The following is a 19,717-nucleotide window of genomic DNA, read 5'->3' on the forward strand; positions in this document are numbered from 1 at the left end:
CTTTTGTCAATAGCCTCTAAAAATTCTCTCAAGTGATCTAATGAATAACGTGACTTACTAGGCTATTTATAGTGTTCAGGAATTCATACTTCCATAACAATTAGGTTTCTCAAAGTTTATCTCGCATACAGAGTCAGTTTTGCCACGGCAGCATGCGCTGCGCGTTACAACCGGGCGACCGGTGACAAAGATGTTATAACTCACCGATCGGCTTGTTCTTCGCGAATCGGTCGACCTGACCGCTCGACCTGTCTTCATGAACCAGTCGACATGTCTGCACTGACAAAAGTTATTTTCCTAGTTCTTCAACACGGGAAACTTGCACAGAGCCTCAGTTTTGATTCAAGCAACCCAATAGAGAAAGTGCCTCATTAAAACAGTCATATAATAGTCTTCCCATATTAAACAACTCTTAAAACAATAATTCAACCAATTTATCTAGAATTAATTTAACAATTAATTCAGCCGATAAATCACTCATGAATTAATTAACCAATCTCCTATTAAGTTTGAACCTCTTTTACGGAAATAACACAAGTTACCAATATGTAGGAAATACACCGTATCGTTACAGGAAATTATGTGAGCTAACAAAGGGACCCGATGGACATATATAAATCAAGCTCTTATAATCACAACGCTACTTGTAAACTAACAAGTCCGTCTCATGATTATAAAACTCTAGCGCTACTCCACTAAAAGCCTAGAGTTGCACTCTTGATTTATATAACGTATTTACAAAGCTCTGAGTTGCTCTCGTCCATGACTCAATATATTAGTGTAACATCCCCATAGGATATCCATAATCGACTTGAGGTCAAGTTTTGTTTTACCTTTCCGATTACATTTATCTTATGTTCCATTATTACACCATCAGAAAACCATTATTCGTACCATTACAAACAGTGAACCATTAGATAACACATAGTAGTCTAATGGCCGAGCGCTCGTATTTTCTAATCCACTGATAATGCATAAGATGATATCATTGACTCTTTATATGAGCTATGGATTCCACTATCTATGAATAACGAATCTACGCATACACAAGTCATACCCACAATGTACCGGTAAGCGTATATTTACATAATGTCAAGATGCCTCCCTTTAGTACATCAAAGGATACAAGTCAAGCATACGGGTTCATTATCCATCTCAGGATTAAGATGAGAACATATAATTCGTCAAAAGTGAATTGTTTTATTCAAACAGAATTATTAATTAAAACAATTCAACTTTGGTCCAATCCAATATAGATTTCACCATTAGAAACTATATCAATGTCTCCACCCATGGAGTCCCACCTCCGACGACCAAGACAAGCCGTCTCCGTTAGGAAGTAGACAACATAACAATCATAACAATCTGCATGTTCTTCACATTACATACGACCTAAAGATTTAGAATGATAGTCTCAAATTTTCAGTTTGCTTATCATACATTCAACTAATATGAACATAAAAAGGACAATACATAGATATATGAAATAAATAAATCTTTATTAATAGTCAAAACGTCTCAAAGAACATCGTTACATTTATTCCTAAGGGCATAAACACTAACAGGGACTACATGAGGCCACACGCCCAGGCACATGGAGGTGCAGGGGCGTGTGGCACTTGGTGAATTCCACAGGAATTTAGTTGCTTGTTCTCCAAGATGTCAGGTTTACTTGTTTGACGGGTTTACAATCAAATTCAAAAGGAAGATAAAGTTTGACTTTATTTAAATTTGAATTTGAGCTAAAATTAAAAACTGGATTAAGCAGAAATTTTATTCTCTCTCCTGCTTACTATTTGCACCAATCACGGGGAGATCTCTCTGTGGTGTGGCTGGCCATGTAATAAAAGAGAAGGAAGAATTTTGTTTCCAAAATTCAATTGGAAAGTATTTTAAATGAGATTTACAATAACCAATTTTCTATTGCTTTGTCTTTAAGTTAGAGCAAAGGGGTCCTCCTAATATTCTATAAATCAAAGACAATAGAAAATTAGAGAACACATTCTTTTCTCCCTTTCCCTATGAGATAGGTGTGTAACATAGCTGTTATGAGTATGAAACATTCTGTTTAACAGTGTGTAAAATTCCAGTGTCAGCCATGTAACCTGAGAGAAAAAGAGAAGAAATTTTTTTTCAATTCCTAGTTTCATCACGTACATTCGTTGATAGCGGTGAAATAGAAACTAGCGAGTGATCATAATCCAATAGAGCAAAGTGGTCATCCTAGTATTCTATAAATGAGAGACAATAGAAAATTAGAGAACACATTCTTTTCTCCCTTTCCCTATGAGATAGGCGTGTAACATAGCTGTTACGGGCATGTAACATTCTGTTTGACAGCATGTAAAATTCCAGTGTTAGCCATGTAACCTGAGAGAAAAAGAGAAGAAAAGTTTTTCTAATTCCCAGTTTTATCATATACATGCGTTGATAGTAGTGAAATAAAAAATAGTGAGTGATCATAATCCGATAGTTTCATATTAGAGCCCACACTCTACGTCTTGCAGATTTTAAGGACTAGACGAGAAATATTTAGGTTTTCTAAGAAAGCTTGAAACTTAGACTGTTCGTGGTTAAAGACCTCAAGTTATTCGTCTAATCGTTCGTTATGTATCTATCTTTATAAATTAATATGATTAATTTATTATTGTGAATTAATATATTCTATAGCATTCTCAAAAATTTTATTCGGACCCGAGCCGTGTTTTCACGCTTCCGCACCCAAAAATGTTTCAGAAACCAACAGGGATTAGTTAAATAATTCTTCCAAATTTGGCCTCCATTATTTCCACCTTCATACTCAACCGAACCATCTCCTCATCCCTGCTTGACTTGCTGGTGGAATGAAAGTATGTAGAGCACTTGATAAATTGGGATTACCCATGAACACGTCCGGAATGTTGCTGATAATTGCCCAATGATTTTGTCAAGACATCAAATAACTCATAATTAATTTGCTAGTCTCCTTGTACTCTGGAATTTTAAGTTTTGTTCTTTTCTTAACAAATTATTATTAAGAGTAATAGACACTAATACTCCCTAAACTATTTAATAGGTAATATTTTTATCTTTATTCTTTTAATTTTAACAAAACTATCGCTAAACATTCAAAACATTGACAATTAAACTTTTTCTGTCAAATTCTGTTAAGTTTTGAAAGGTTTTATACACGTGAAGATCACGTGTTTTTTTCTTGGAAAGACTGAAATAACCCTATGAAGATGTCAGAATAATAAAAGAAAAAAGAAAAAAAGAAGTGAGAGAGAGAGAGAGAGAGAGAGAGAGAGGCCAAACTTTAAACAAAGGATGAGGAGGGAACCGCCGCCACCACAGTCCCGTCAACTGTCAAGCTCGCCTTCAGTCGCATAGTTCGGCCATCCGCCGCCTACGAGATTGAGCACCCCTCCCCTTCAAGAGATCATATTCGCGAGCACCCGCCATTATTGCGAGATGCCAGCCTGATCTCCATCACCAGATTCCACCGGGATTCTCGTTGCGAATTGTTGTCTAGACTCTAGATACCTATCGCCCCTGATGGTTTGCTTTCTGGGTTTGTTCATCCCAAATCATTAGTATCATCTTTACGTACTTTGTCTAGAAAATGATTTGAGCTAGTGCAGTTCACTTCAGTTTGCTTTTTGGGTTTGACACACACACACATATATATGTATGTATGTATGTATGTATATCTATATACATTTTATTATTATTATTGCGCTTCTGTTTCAATTTAGAAACAAATATATTTATTGAATCATAAACCAAATTATTGTAATTACTTTCTGAATGAGTTTTCATGTGAATATGTCTTGCAGTTACTATAGACCCCATTTAATTTTAGTTTTTCCATTTATATAATAGGGAGAAAATTATTTACTTACTCTTAAATAGATGAGGTAATTCGTGTTGATAGATCGTGTTCGTGTTAATCCGTTTATTAATCGTATTAAAAAATATCAATTCAAATACGACATGTTTATTAAAATGTTAAAAATATTAACTCAAACACGACTCATTTATTAATCGCGTTAATTATGTCAATCCGTATAACACGTGTAAATTAATATATTGAATAAATAACTAATATAATAATGACTTATTTAATACGATCATGACAGGTTTAACATGTTTATTGGACAATTTATCTTTTTCTATAAGAAAAATAAATGAATTTTACCTACAAATATTAAAATTCACTTTATTTATATTTAATATGTCATATAAATTTTCATGTTATATCACATATCATTAGACTGCAGATGACACATATAGTTAAATGACCCAAACCCAATTTATAGTAAACCTAAGCCCGCTAATTTCGTGCGGGTTTCGAATCGTGTCGTCGTGTCACTACCCGGATTGCCAGCCTTAAGAGAGTGTTTGAGTCTAAATTTTTACTTTTTATTATTGATTAATACTATTTTGACAAATATAATTATTTAACTGAAAAATGTATTAATAAAAAATAAGGGGTAAAAATTCAAACTAAAATACTGTAAAAGGTATTTTTCTCTTTTTTTCTTTATAATATATTTGTAGTTATTTTCCTTTTTGTTTCTCGTGAGCATTTATTTGCGTATGCTTCAGGCTTGGTGAAATAATTTTTATTTTTTTGTCAAGCACAGACGACGATTGATCTTTTTACATAATTGCATTTACAGAATACCTTGTATTTAGCTTTGTGGAGGTACATAGTGCTGTGATATAAGATGTAATAAGAATTTTATTATTTTATGTTATTGTATATTTTATGAATATTATTAAAGATTTTATTATAATTTATGTGACTTTATATATTGCATATACTTAAAGAAAATAATTGAAATAAGCTCATAGTTAATTTAATTAAAGTTCAGAATATTTAATTAAAACATTATTAATACATGTCATTCTCATTAAGAATGGAACGAGTTTATCTGTATCATTGATATAGAGCGATATTGAATGAGTATATTTTACACAATAAGATCATGTAGGACTGAGACAAGACACAATATGAGTTTCTGATAATTTCTGCTAAGTATAAAAATTCTAATTAAGTGTACTGACAATCATATATAGATTGATTATAATCTTGAGTGTTTAGCAGAATCCTATGTGTGGATTTGTGTCTTTTGACTTACTCAATACAGATTTTAAGATTACAAAATTTCATTCCTTGTATCTTGGAGGCATGATAAAGTATGTAGCCGAGAATGTCAATATTACGAGGTGAAATCCATTTGACAAAAGAAGTAGATAAATAATTCTCTTAAGGGTTAATTCTATACTTGAATATGTCACGAGCTCGGTTCATGAATATACTATTCATTAGAGAATCACGGTACTCAAAGATAAAGATGTAATTAGAGAGGCTATCAGATTTTACCTAACTCTCATATTGAGTTATTTATAGAGGATCGATCATATGAAGTGGCTATATCAAATGGATGTTTCATAGATATAAATAAACGCCTATAATATCAAGAGTGCAATTCCAAGTTTATGGTGGAGCAACTTTAGAATTAACAAATTAATTAATAATTAAAGAGTTTGATTAATTATTAATTTTAATAGAGCGTTATATTATAGAACCATGAGTCCCCGTGTCATCCTTACAAGTTCTACAATACATTATGAATATAATGGGAAACTTATGCCCCGTTCACTTCGCTGATTCGAGTTTTTCTACAGTAAAAAGCTCTCACAAACAATCACATCTAACTTTTTTGCTACAGTAAAAAGCTCTCACATAAAATCACATCTCAACTCGAATTCTAAACTTGAATCAGCGAAGTGAACGAGGCCTTAGAATTGTAGAATTCTAAATTAAATCACTCAAAATATATAATTGTGAATTAATTAGATATTAAATAATATAATTATTTAATAAATACTTTTAGAACACAAAATGTGGCGGGACCACATAAGCCACATGCCCAGTCACTGGGTGCGGGGGACGTGTGGCACAAGGAGGTATCCCAATGGAAGTCAGTTGCTTGGTCACCATGTTATCTAGTTACTTCTAACACAAGTTATCCAATTTGAATTTAAATAATTTTAAAGTTTGACTTTGAATGGGTATTTACATTTGAGTCAAAATTGGATAATAAGATTAAAGACTAATTTTCTTATTAGATAAGGATTATAAATTCGTTCCAAATTTAAATGGAAATTTATATTGATTTTAAATGGGATTTAAAATAAAGATAATTATCAAATTTCTTAAACTTACATTATAGAGATAAGATTAGAGTTCTACCGGGACTCTAACTATATCTCAATAAATGGGTGGTAGTAGAAAATTGGAGGACACAGGGCATGTTTAGAAATGTTTTCAAAATAATTTTATTTTTAGTATGAAAATGAAAATATTTTGAGAACTGTGCGGGGATAGCTTCTGAAATGTGTTTAGTTGTTTATTAAGATATTGTTTTGAGTCAAAAAAAAGTGAAACTATGTTTGGTTATATATTTTTAAAATATGTTTTGAGTACATAAATTAATAATCTCTAGTTAATATATTAAATAATTACTATTTGATAATTACTTAATAAATCAATTATATATAATAATATAATATATTAAATAATTAAAAACTAATAATTAATAATTAGTATGTTAGTTCGTAATTAATATATTACTAGTGTACTAATTTTTTATGCGAACTATGATATTAATTACGTATGATTAATTATAATGAATAGTAACAATCAAATATTTTATAAGCATGACAACGGCAAATAATTAAATAAAAATCTTTAATATAAGGTACATTAGAAATAAGTAACAAATAACACAAAAGTCTTCAATACAACTTGTAATGCTTCCTAAATCGGTTATTTCAATCAATGTCTTGAACTCCCAAATAACTTGGTCCAACTTGTAAAAGAAAAATCCGACCAAAGGAAAAATTAAAACCCAAAACGCCTTAGAACTTAGATTAGCAACAACCATCGTACAAATAACACACAAAATTCCATTCCCAATCCCGCTTTGTTCATGTGCGATTTAAGTGGGAGACAAATTAGTTGAGTGAACATTCTAGTAGTTTTAAATTTGTGTCAACACATTACGTTTTGTAGGAATCAAGGGTTGGACGTGGAAGATTTAAGTGTTCTGTGAAAGCTTAGAGCGAAAAATATTTGTGATCAAATAACTCAAATTATCATTCTAATAGATTACTATTAATTATTCAATATGTAAATTTTCTATAGCTTTCACAAAAATTTTGTGAAATTTTTATTTGTTCTCAATCAGCACTATCATATTTCCGCATATAAAATCGTTTCAGAAACTAACACATAGTTTAGGAGATTTCTTTCTTAAAAGTTGAACCATGAAATTTGGTTTGATTAATATTTCATTTCAGAATTTGAAATTTTCGTTTTGGATCTGAATCTTCATTTAGCAGCTTATTTGGATTTTTTTAATTTATTTTTTTGTTAAATTATTAATTTATCAAAATACTCTCATATTAGATCACATGCGTGTCATATGACACATTCCGTTAAGAACTTAAAAAAGATTGAGGCCTTCTTTATTTCATCAATTTAAGTTTTTAATTTTAATTTTATTATAGTTAAAAACTTTAACAAAAAATCACATTAAAATTTTTTTATTATCATAAAAAATACTCATATAAAATTATATTTTAATTCAAATTAAAATTTTAATTTCACAAATTGAACAACCCTTAATTGCTAACGTTTTGAGCGTTCAAAGATCGTTTTACCAAATTAATGGTGTCAATTATTCTATTTTAAATAAATGAAAACATAAATTCAAAAATAAAGGCCCGTTCACTTTGTTAATTCGAGTTTAAAATTCGAGTTTTATTACAGTAAAAAGCTCTCATAAACAATCACATCTAACTTTTTTGTTACAGTAAAAAATTCTCACATAAAATCACGTATCAACTCAAATTAAAAATTTAAATCAGCGAATTAAACAGACTCTAAATAAATAAATAACGTGTTCTCCCATGCATTTAGTGGGAGGGACTTGTGTCGGCGTCCTTCTTTTTTTTTTTCTGAAAGTGACTTGTGTGGTTTAGCTGAGAAGTTGTTCTTTTTTTTTTTTTCAATTTTTTCCTTTTATATTTATGGCATTTCCCTTTTTCCTTTTTCTGTTTTGGTTTTTTTTTTTTTTTTGTCAGAAAACGGCCTGTCAACATGAAAATTGAGCCTCATCGTACATGGTGATCATCTTTTTTTTTTTTTTTTTTTTTTTTTTTTTTTGCTCGTCATGGTGTACATGGTTATCAATTACTATCAAAGTTTAAAGTTCCAAAATGGTGAGAAGTTTTTTAAGTACAAGTCATGTTAGAAGAATGCAGTCGATTTCTAGCCAAAAAAAAAAAAACCGTTGTCGATAAGAGGTCCGTTGTTTATCCAAAAACCAATCAATTATTCAGAAACCGACAAAGTAGCCTGGAAAAAAAAAAGTGTAGGAAAAAATTATCTATTATGAATATTATTATCCTATATCTACATTTATATCATATGAATCCGTTTCTTGTTACTGCGGTTTCAGTGAAACTTCTTTCTTTTTTTTTTTTTTTTTTTTTACTTTTATAAATTTTATTTTATTTTTTATAAATTCCCTTTCCTTGTGACCTTTTTTAAAAAAAAAATTCCTTTTTTTCTTCTTTCTTTTTTTTTCTTTTTATTGTTTTCCCTAATTTCTTAACTAATCTTTTTACCTTTATTTTCGTTTTGGATTTTTGATTTTTTCTTAAATTTTTTTCTTTCTTTTTAACTCTTTTTAACTTTTTCCTTTTCATTTTCCCTTTTTTTAAGTTTTTTCCCTTCTTTGTCTCCCTTTATTTTTTCCTTCTCTCTTTTTTTTTCTCTCTAACAATTTGTATAATCATTATTTTAAAAAATATCACGCATACAGTCTTATTGTGTTTACTAATAAAGAGAATATTTTCTCCCTATTTGCTTCAAAACTGACAAAACATTTCGTCATGAACTTTTTTTTTTGTTTTCCCTTTTTTCCTTTTCCTTTTCTTAGCTTTTATTTCTTTTTAATCTTTTTTGTATTAATGTGAAAATTGATATGATGGATGTGACACCTCAGTAGATTAAGATTCTGTTCATTTTACCGATTCGAGTTTAAAATTTAATTTTTATTACAGTAAAAAATTCTCATAAACAATCACATCTAACTTTTATACTACAATAAAAAATTATCATAAAGGATTTTAGAAAGAGAGAAATTAAAGAATTATGGCATACTATTCTCATTGATGTAGTTAACATATATACAGATAACATGAGCACAAAAATAGGAAACAAAACAAATTGAGTAACTATCTAATAATACAAATAAATGACATAATTACATATAATTACAAAAGATATTCAAACGTGGAAATCTCTTGATCTCCTCCTTTGACTTTCTCAACTTGATCGTATATCCTTATCATGCCCCCGCAAGATGAACGGCCGTGGAGCAAGTCCAATCTTGGCCTTGAGTGAGTCAAACTGAGGACGAGCAAAAGGTTTGATAAGAGCGTCGGCGAGTTGATCGGAGGCAGAGACGTGTGACACTCGTAGCAAACCATTTTGAACTTGTTCTCGGATAAAGTGATAGTCAAGAGCAACAGGTTTCATGCGCGAGTGAAAGACCGGATTGGAACAGAGATTTGTTACACCAACATTATCACAATAAATAACTAGTTGTTGGGGAAGAGTGACACCGAGTTCTATGAGGAGAGAGCAAATCTAACGAATTTTCGCAACAGTAGAGGCCACCGCTCGGTATTCAGCTTCAGTGGAAGAGCGAGCCACAGTTCGTTATTTCTTGGAGCTCCAAGAAATAGGATTGTGGCCCATATAGATTATGTATGCACTAGTGGAGGTGAAATCATCTTTGTTACCTGCCCAATCAGCGTCAGAAAAGGCATGAAGTGCTAGTGGGGAGGTCCGACGAAGTGTGATGCCGTGATCTAAGGTGCCACAGAGATACCGCATCAGACGCTTGACTGCATTCCAGTGGTCACTTGTCGGTTGATGCATAAATTGAAAGAGTTTGTTCACCGTATAGGCAACATCCGGCCGAGTGAGGGAGAGATACTGGAGGCTACCAACAACGGTTCGATACTCGGTCGGGTCAGATAGTGGGATTCCGGATTGTAAAGTGAAATCAGACTAGTTGCTAGTGGTGTAGAAGCAGGCTTGGCTTCAGCCATGTGAGTTCTGTTAAGTAGATCGGCAATGTATTTGCGTTGACTGAGGAAAAGACCATTGGGGTGGGAGGTAACTTCCACTCCAAGGAAGTATGTCAGGGGGCCAAGGTCCTTGAGAGAGAAGCGCTGAGAAAGTTGTTGAATGAAAGTCTGCGCTGCTTCGACATTATTCCCAGTGATAATGATATCGTCGACATAGACTAGAAGATAAAGGATGGTGCCACGGTTGTTGAAGATGAACAAGGAGGTGTCGGCAATAGAATTGGTGAAGCCAAATTGGAGAAGAAATTGGCGCAACTCATGATACCAAGCACGCGGAGCTTGTTTGAGGCCATAGATAGCCTTGCGTAGCTTGCAGACATGATGAGGATGATCGCGATCAATGAAGCCTGGAGGTTGAGACATAAACACATCCTCAGTGAGAGTGCCCTGAAGAAAGGCATTGTTGACATCAAGTTGTCTGAGTGACCAACCCTGGCTGACCGCAAGGCTGAGAACAAGACGGACAGTGGTAGGTTTGATGACTAGACTGAAGGTTTCAGAGTAGTCAATTCCAGGGCGTTGGTGGAAGCCTTTAGCAACCAATCGAGCTTTGTACCTGTTTATGGAGCCATTAGGTAAATATTTAGTGCGAAAGATCCACTTACAACCAACCAAATTTTGACTGGGATGAGATGGCACTAGGTCCCATGTCCCATTACGTAGTAAGGCGTCAAACTCTTCAGACACAGCTTGTCGCCACTTTGGGTCCTTGAGGGCTTGGGTAACAGTGGTGGGTTCAAGGGTGGTAGGTTGTTGGAGTTGGGCAGTGAGGTTAAGCTTTTGAATTGGTTTATAGATGTTACGTTTGGAGTGAGTGACTATGACACGAGGTGAGGGTAAGAGTTCTGGCACGGGCGCACTGGAATGGTTGTCGGGCTCTGGTGTAGGTGTGGCACAGGTGGTATTATTTTGGTTTGGGTGTTGGGGTTGGCTTGGGGTGGTAGGAGTGAGCAGACCTGATGGGGGAACAGAGCCGGCATTCATGGATGGTGTGGCCACGACTGGTAAAGTCATAGAGCACCATTCAGAGATGGTGGATGAAGTGGCGCAAGGAAGAGAAGTATAAGAAGTGGCAAAGGGAAAAATTGACTCGACAAAGCGGACATGACGGGAAGTGTATAGACGAGCGGTGGATGTGTCAAGACATAGATAGGCACTTTGAGTGGGAGAATACCCGACAAATACGCAAGGAGAGGAACGAGACTCGAGTTTGTTGGATGTGTATGGGCGAAGCCAAGGATAGCAGAGACATCCAAAGCTTCGAAGTTTGGAGTAGTTAGGGAGTGTGCCAAAGAGTTTGAGATATGGTGAAAGATGATTTAGAGTTGGTGTAGGAAGGCGATTGATGAGGTAGACGGCAGTAGAAAAGGCAAAAGGCCAATATGATAGAGGCATGGATGCATGTGTAAGGAGAGAAAGACCCGTTTCGACAATGTGACGATGACGACGTTCAGAGTACCCATTGTGTTCAGGAGTGTGAGGTGGAGAAGTAAGATGTGAGACCCTGTTGATTGTTAAGAATGAATAGTGAGATATTAGTTCAAAGTTAGAAATTTTAGCGGGTATATTTTAGTTATGAAAAACTGAAATATTTGGTATGTGACCAAATGACCAGCTAAAAAAAAGTAGAAATATTAGAAGTAAGAAAAATAGCAAAAGTTCCTGAAACAGAATTTTCCCGAGTCAGTTTAAGCAGGAAACTGCTAAAAAATGAGTACCGTAAGGATACGCGTTTTGGGCAATTCTAAATCAATTAAAATGATAATTTCAGAAAAAGAAATTGACTAATGAGATACCCAAGAGAATTGGGTTGAACATGAGAAGTTTGACCCAGGGTACTCGACAGTCTAGAAAAGCAGTATAAAACTTGTACCGGGTGTGAAATTATCGGTACTCAAAGTGGTCTTGACACTAGAAAACGCAATTAAAGGTGACTGGGTAGTGGAGAGTGGCCATTCATACACACCATCTTTAGTCTGACCCTGCAAAAGGATTGCCCCCATGCGAAGATCCTTCACATGAAAAGAAGAAGGTAAGAACTCAATGGAAGTATTGTTAGACTCACAAAATTGAGAAATAGAAATAAGATTACATTTCATGGTGGGAACACATAAAACATTAGATAGAGTAAAGGAGTGAGAGGGAGTGGTAAGAGAGGTGGAACCAGTGTGAGATATGGGGAGACCAGAGCCATCGCCGACCATAATTTCATCTGTGCCATCATAAGGACTGTGGAGAGCAAGATTATGTAGGTCAGTGGTGACATGATGTGAGGCGCCACTATCAAGTAGCCATGTGGTGTTGAGGGGAAGGGTGGTTGCAACATTTGCTTGAGCTTACCAGGGAGCCGGTGGTCGAGATTGTGATGAATTACGGGGACGAGGAGGTGGTTGCACATGCGGAAACTGTTGACGAAAAAGAGGACAGCGTGAGACTACATGACCTTGAGTACTGCACCATTGGCAGCGACCAAGGAATGGACGAGCATGAGGACAGTTGGCGCGGGTGTCAGTGGAAGAATTTCTTATGATACCTTGAGTGGGTATGGAAGTGGACCCAGGGAGCCGAGGAGTGCGATTGGTGACAGACCATGGAGTGGAGCGAACATTGGTGGCATGAGCAGATGCCGGTAGGGGTGAGGGGCTTATCTTATTGCGGAGAGACAATTCTTTGTTGATGAGTTTTTCATGGAGTTCATCAAAAGAAATGGTGGAATCACAACCGTTGACAGCATCAATGATGGACTGATAATTTTCATCAAGGCCTTTAAGTACTTTTTCAATCAGATCTTCATGGTCAAGAGGCTTACCAAGAGCAGCAAGTTCATCTGCTCGGGTTTTAATGGACTGCATGTAGTCTGTAATGGACTGAGAGCCTTTGGTGATGTTTTTAATATGGCCTTTGAGTTGCTTGATATGGCCACGAGATGGTCGAGCATAGGTGTTGGCGAGTATTTGCTAGGCTTCATAGGAGGTTTTAGATTGGGTGATGAGAGGAACTAGATTGGGTGAGAGAGTGCCGACAAGTGCTCCAAATAATAGTTTGTCTTGACGTAGCCATGTTTGGTATTCAGGATTAGTGGTAACAGCATTATTGGTGGTGATGGTGGTTGGAGGAGCAGGGTGGGACCCATCAAGGAATTTTTGTAGGTCATAGCCAATGAGAATGGCTTCCATTTGGGTTTTCCAAGAAAGATAGTTGGTGGGTGTGAGTTTAATGGAGTTATGGATAGTAATCATGGTTAGTGGTTTTGTGGGTTCCTGGGCATTAGGGATGATTTGAGTATTCTCGTTAGCCATTGGAATTAGGGGGATGAAAGGCTTGCTGAAGATTGAAGAACGTGGCTGGAAAAAAAATTAAAGAGCAACCCGCTTTGATACCATAAAGGATTTTAGAAAGAGAGAAATTGAAGAATTATGGCATACTATTCTCATTGATGTGGTTAACATACATGCAGATAACATGAGCACAGAAATAGGAAACAAAACAAATTGAGTAACTATCTAATAATACAAATAAATGACATAATTACAAATAATTACAAAAGATATTTAAACGTGGAAATCCCTTGATTTTCTCCCTTGACTTTCTCAACTTGATCGTATATCTTTATCATATCATAAAAAGTTAAATCTCAACTCGAATTAACAAATTAAACGGACTTTGAATGAAAGCTTGTGTGTATGATATTTGCGAATAAAGCTCCCACCATGGTGATAAAGTAGGAAGCTAGAATAACCAAGTTAATACACTTTGGTGTTTACCTGAGGTGGCACAAGTAGCTTTAAAAAATTGCTTGTATGCCTCCTAGAGATCTATCACAAGAATAGCTCTCATCTATTAATTGGGTCATTCAATTGCATAGAAATATGAGATCAAGCGGAAGAGGAATTCTAATAAAGAGACAACTTTCCCTTCTTTGTCTCCCTTTATTTTTTTCCTTCTGTCCTTTTCTTTCCCCAACAATTTGTATAATCATTATTTAAAAAAATATCACAGACAGTCTTATTAGTGTTTACTAATAAAGAGAATACTTTCTCCGTATTTGCTTCGAAACTGACAAAACATTTCGTCATGAACCTTTTTTTTTTTCCTTTTTTTTCCTTTTCCTTTTCTTAACTTATTCTTTCTTTTTAATCTTTTTTGTATTAATCTAAAAATTGATATTATGAGTGAGACGCCAAATATAACACGTTATCAATTTGAATCAACGAATTAAACGGATCCTAAAAAAAAAAGTTTGTGTGTATAATATTTGAGAATAAAGCTCCCACCATGGTGATAAAGTAGGAAGCTAAAAGAACCAAGTTAACACACTTTGGTGTTTACCTGAGGTGGCACAAGTAGCTTTAAAAAATTGCTTGTAGGCCTCCTAGAGATCTATCACAAGAATAGCTCTCATCTACAAATAGGATCATTCAATTGCATAGAAATATAAGATCAAGCAGAAGAGGAATTCTAGGAAAATAAAGCAAAGGAGAAAATATAGAGAGAAGATAGTGTGTAAATAGAGAGAGAAAAGAAAATGAGCCAAGAACAACAAAAGAAAATTTTATCTCTGCATTGATTTATTTACCTTCCATTTATTTACCTTACTTCTGTTTTATACTAATCCCCTAATTTTATAGCACGTTATCAACTCGACACTCTACTCATTATTGCCTTGCAAAGTTTTTTTTGTTTTTTTTGTTTTTTTAATATGTCAAACTACGAAATTCTTAACACCTTATAACTTGTCAACTTGAAATTTGATATACTAATAGTTAACTTATAGGCTCTCATTTTTCATACACTAGTAGAAATATGAGATTTAACGACCGTTAATAACCGTCGTTAAAAGATTAAATGACGGTTATGAGAACCGCCGTCTAATCAAGAGTCGTTAAATTGTTGCACGATTTAACAACAGCTTTTATCCGTCGTTAAATAAGACATTAGACGACGGTTTATAAACTCATGGTGTTGAAGTGTGAATGGTACAACTCTTCTTTACACAATGCCTTTGATCCACAGTCAAAGCTCCCACTTCCTCTCCTAAAGGTGTAGGAGTGTGGCCTTGGGATCGCATAAATTCATCAATTTTTGCCTCCATCATATTGATCTGATTCCGTAGGCAAGCCACCTCCTCATCCCTGCTTGACTCGCGAGTGGAATGAAAGTACGTAGATTACTTAACAAATTGGGATTGGCCACGAACACACCCTGAATGTTCAGAGTTTTCCAATGATTTTGTCAACACATCCATCATCCCCTGAGATTGAAATGTTCCTTAGGATTCTCTCTTGACAAAAAATGTTCCACCCAATGATATCTAAAAAGTTCATATAATTCACAATCCACTTGACGAGCTCCTCAATAAAGTAGCTCGATCGGGATGCACCATTGTATTGTGGACTCGCATCTGCATTCAAGGATAAGGTTAATTGAAGATAACAATAAAAAAAAAATTATTGAATTTGACAAAGAAAACTGATTTTAAACGTACATATACTGCCTCTGCTTTCTGATATCCCCCACGGGAATTTAAGTGCACATAGTCCCATAGTTTTCTTCTTTCAAAGGCTGCTTGGGAAATGGCTTGCTGCTCCGGAGTAAGTCTGTACTCAACAAACTTCTTCCATTGCTCCGCCGTAACTGAGAATTAGTTTCTTGCCACTTCGGAAGTCGACAGGTTTGAAAACTACCTTTCAAAGGCTCTATAAACTTTTTGAATAGCTTGGACCTAAAGTCCCGAGCCATCTTTCTAGTACTTGTAATTAGAGACTTTCTTCTTACAGACATCGGAACCGTGAAACTTGCAGCGAAGTTGTACCAAATGCGCTCTATGCTAACTCTATTTTCTTTTGATCTCTAATATGTTATTTTATTAGCATGTGTTCATGAGATAGAACACATAAATAACTTTATTGCTTGTCCCCCGCTATTCAAAACTGACTTGAATTCTTTTTCTTTATCCCTCATTTTCACAACTCAATTCGTTATGGTTGCCTTTCGTTTTCTATCCGCATCCAGATCAAGTTTTTTCATTTGCTTAAGTTCAAATCTTTCTTCCTCATCGGAACTGCATTCATCACCAAACAAATCATGCTCTGTATTTTGTTCTTGTTCAAATACCTCACGTCTTGACATTTTTCTACTAATCAACATATTTAAATAAAACTAATCCTGTACTAATCAACATTTAACAAAAACATGTTCAAATAAAACTAAACATAGAGGAATCAATATATCTAAGAATCAATATTTAAACCAGATGAACTAAATAACAAAAATACAAAATAACCAACATAAAACTAACCTAATCTAACAATCAATATATATGTATATATTTTAAATAAAATTAATCCTAAACTAATCAAGATTTCATCAAAAAATTATTTTTGCAAAACTAAACATCTAAGAATCAATTTATATAACAATAAGGAAAAAAAAAAATTGTCGTCTAATAATCACCTAAGGAAAAAACTAACCTAAAATTTTCGTCTAATGTCAATCTCTAAAAAATAATTAATAAGTAATTCAAAATTTTTAAAATTAAACCTAAAACCAAACCTACAACCAGGGAAGGAGGCGACAGCGCTGGCAGCAGGTCTCAGAGGCGGAAGGCGATGGCGGGTCACGAAGGTCGAAGGTGACAGCGGGTCACGAAGGCGGCAGGTCTTCGGGCAGCTTTTGTGAGAGAGAGAGAGAGAGAGGCGAGAGTAAAGAGGGAGTTCACAAGAGAGAGAGAAAACATCACGGGTAATGATGGCGGAAAGCTGACGGTGGAGTTCGTGTACGCATGAGAGAGAGAGAGAGAGAGAGAGAGAGAGAGAGGGATGAGAGGAATGGCTGGATGACGGCGGAGTTTGAGGAAACCGTCGTGACAGGACTCAATTTGAAGTCCACGCTCACATTAGACGATAACATGAAACCGTCAAGTAATGTTAAACTATAGACGACAGCGCGAGACTTCCCGAAACACGACTGTGACACGACCGTGACAGGACTCAATTTCAATTCCCCTGTCGTGTGTTTATAGAACAATAGATGACCGATAAATATCACCGTCTAATAAACGTTGTTAAATCAATTATTTTTAGTATGAATGGTAATATGTATTATTTATTATATTTGTGTCGTGTTTTGATTATTTTTTTAAAATTTATAGTCAATTCAAACACGATATATGATACGAAATTTTTTAAAAACCGCAACGCGAACACGACACGACCACTTTACGAGTTGACACGACACGACCTGAAAATGACCCATGACATAAAATTGACCTATGAATCCGAAATTGATACGACAATTGTATATTTTTATTTAGTTTTTTACATATTAGAAATAACTTAAAATTCATAACACACCAAATTACAATAACATCCATTGAAATTAAGCAAATAATAGTATAAGATTTTGAATATAACTATCATGATATCACAAGTTCATAATAAAATTTAAAATATTTAATGAAAAATGTATGTATTTTTTAGTTTTTTACAAGTTTCGTGTCGTGTTCGGATTAGGCAGGTCCAACCCGAATTGACCCGTATTTTTCGTGTCAATTTCAGGTCGACCCGATTCTGACCGGAACCTCTTTTTTCTCAACTCTAACCCGTAAAATTTGTGTCGTTTTCGAGTCGTATCGTTACCCATATTACGGGCCCTAATTTTTAGTAGTGAATAGATACTAAAAAAGTAATGAATTATTCTAAATAGAGAAAATAATGAATTCACTTTTAAACTTTAATTTATTTTACCACAGGACGATATAATTTTATGTATAAAAGATTTAAAGTAAATATTATATATTAGTTAGATTAATATGTGCGAAAAGAAAAGAAAGTAGTTTACAAGAGAAGCTAGTTTTAGAGAAGAATTAAATTTTTAAAAAAAAAAATCTGATGAAGGAAAGAACACAAACAAAATCTGATAAAAGAATTTATGACAAATTTATTGAGTCTTTTTTACCAAACTAATATTTTTTAAAATTTAAGTGATATAAAACATAAAAAAGGAAGCACGTTAGTACAAAATAGACGGACCATGTTTTTGAACGGTAAAAAATGGAACTCTCATTCATATATATAAGTATACATCCACAGTTCTTAATAACGAAGGAAAATTACCATAATCTAGTTATGTTATCAGTGTTTCATGGACAATTAAATTTTCCCATGTCATCATTAACTATTAACACGGTCTCAATATATAATGAAATTAATGAAACCGCTTTAAATATCATTTGCACAAGTTTCAAATCTGGAATCTTTTTTTTTTTTTTTTTTTTTTCATTTTTCAAAACACGTTATCTACACCCTACGCATTTAATCCTGTCCGTCCGATTTCATTTAACAAAATCCAACGGCTAAATTCGCTTAGACAACATCACCCTAAAAATATTGAGGCAAATTGAGTTGTTTGTCAAGTTACCAATGTCTTCCCACTAATTAATGCGTACTTATTTTGGTGCTGATATGTAACAATGCATTTCAGCTTTTAAAAAATGTTACAATTAACACAATAACAAGTCACAACTACTTAGACACACACCATTTGAAAAAATTATAAATTTACATTTAATAGTATATAAGTCTGAATTTTTATTCTTTATTTTTGATTAACACCTTGATGCTAATATAGTTATTTAATTAAAAAAATTATTAATCAAGATTAAATGATAAAAATTTTAACATATACATTTTTAAGTGATATTTGTCTCTTTTTCTCTATCCATTTTCTTGACAAAAAAAAAACTCAAAACTATGTATACATCTACTAAACAGGAGGGGATGATATAGATCCCCTTACATGAGAATTAGGGCCGACAATTTTAGACACGACACGATAAAATGATACGAAAACGACATGAGATAAATGAGTTTAGACCGCACGATTATTAATTGGGTCGTTAACGGATTGACACAAATAACAAGAAAATAAATAGGTTGGATTCATGCAAATCCATTTAACACACTTAAACTGTTTAGTTATTGGATCAATATAGGAGTTCATTTAAATTTGACATAGTTGAGGTATTGGTTTGTGCTAAGGATTTGCTATTTGGAGATAAAGATGTATTTATTATTTCTTGTTTATTTACTAACTTAGCTTATGTTATCTTAATCATATAAGTTATTTGTTATGTGTAGAAAACAACAAATCAATTCGTGAGGCTGTGAATGAAATTACTGAATATATTTTTACTTTGGATATCAATGAGCCCACTTCTGGTTCATTTCAAAATTCTCACAATCTCAACACCTCAAATGCAATGAAATATAACATAAATTTTTTTTATATATATTGACATTGCTTGTTTAGCATATATATCATATATAATATTATAATGCTCTTCCGTATCTATAAACTAAGTTTTACAAGTAATTATATGAATTGTCTATGACCAATAACTAAATAACTAACAATAAAACAATATTTTAAGTTTGGTTTGTTTTTTAGGATGATTTTTTTGAGGTTTATTTTTTCTTCACTCATTTTTTACTCAGTGTAACAG

General features: G+C 33.8%; 1 long non-coding RNA gene across 1 annotated transcript; it reads right to left on the reverse strand.

The window, feature by feature from the left end:
- Nucleotides 1-15,072: 15,072 nt before the first annotated feature.
- LOC21403777 lies at nt 15,073-17,180 on the reverse strand. Its single transcript, XR_002902483.1, has 3 exons — nt 16,768-17,180; nt 15,701-16,276; nt 15,073-15,616 (listed from the first exon to the last, which is right to left on the reverse strand). It is a non-coding gene; the product is annotated as an uncharacterized LOC21403777 (long non-coding RNA).
- Between the last annotated feature and the right edge of the window lie 2,537 nt (nt 17,181-19,717).

Source organism: Morus notabilis, unplaced genomic scaffold (genome assembly GCF_000414095.1).
Source record: "Morus notabilis unplaced genomic scaffold, ASM41409v2 Scaffold409, whole genome shotgun sequence".
NCBI classification, from domain to species: Eukaryota; Viridiplantae; Streptophyta; class Magnoliopsida; order Rosales; family Moraceae; genus Morus; species Morus notabilis.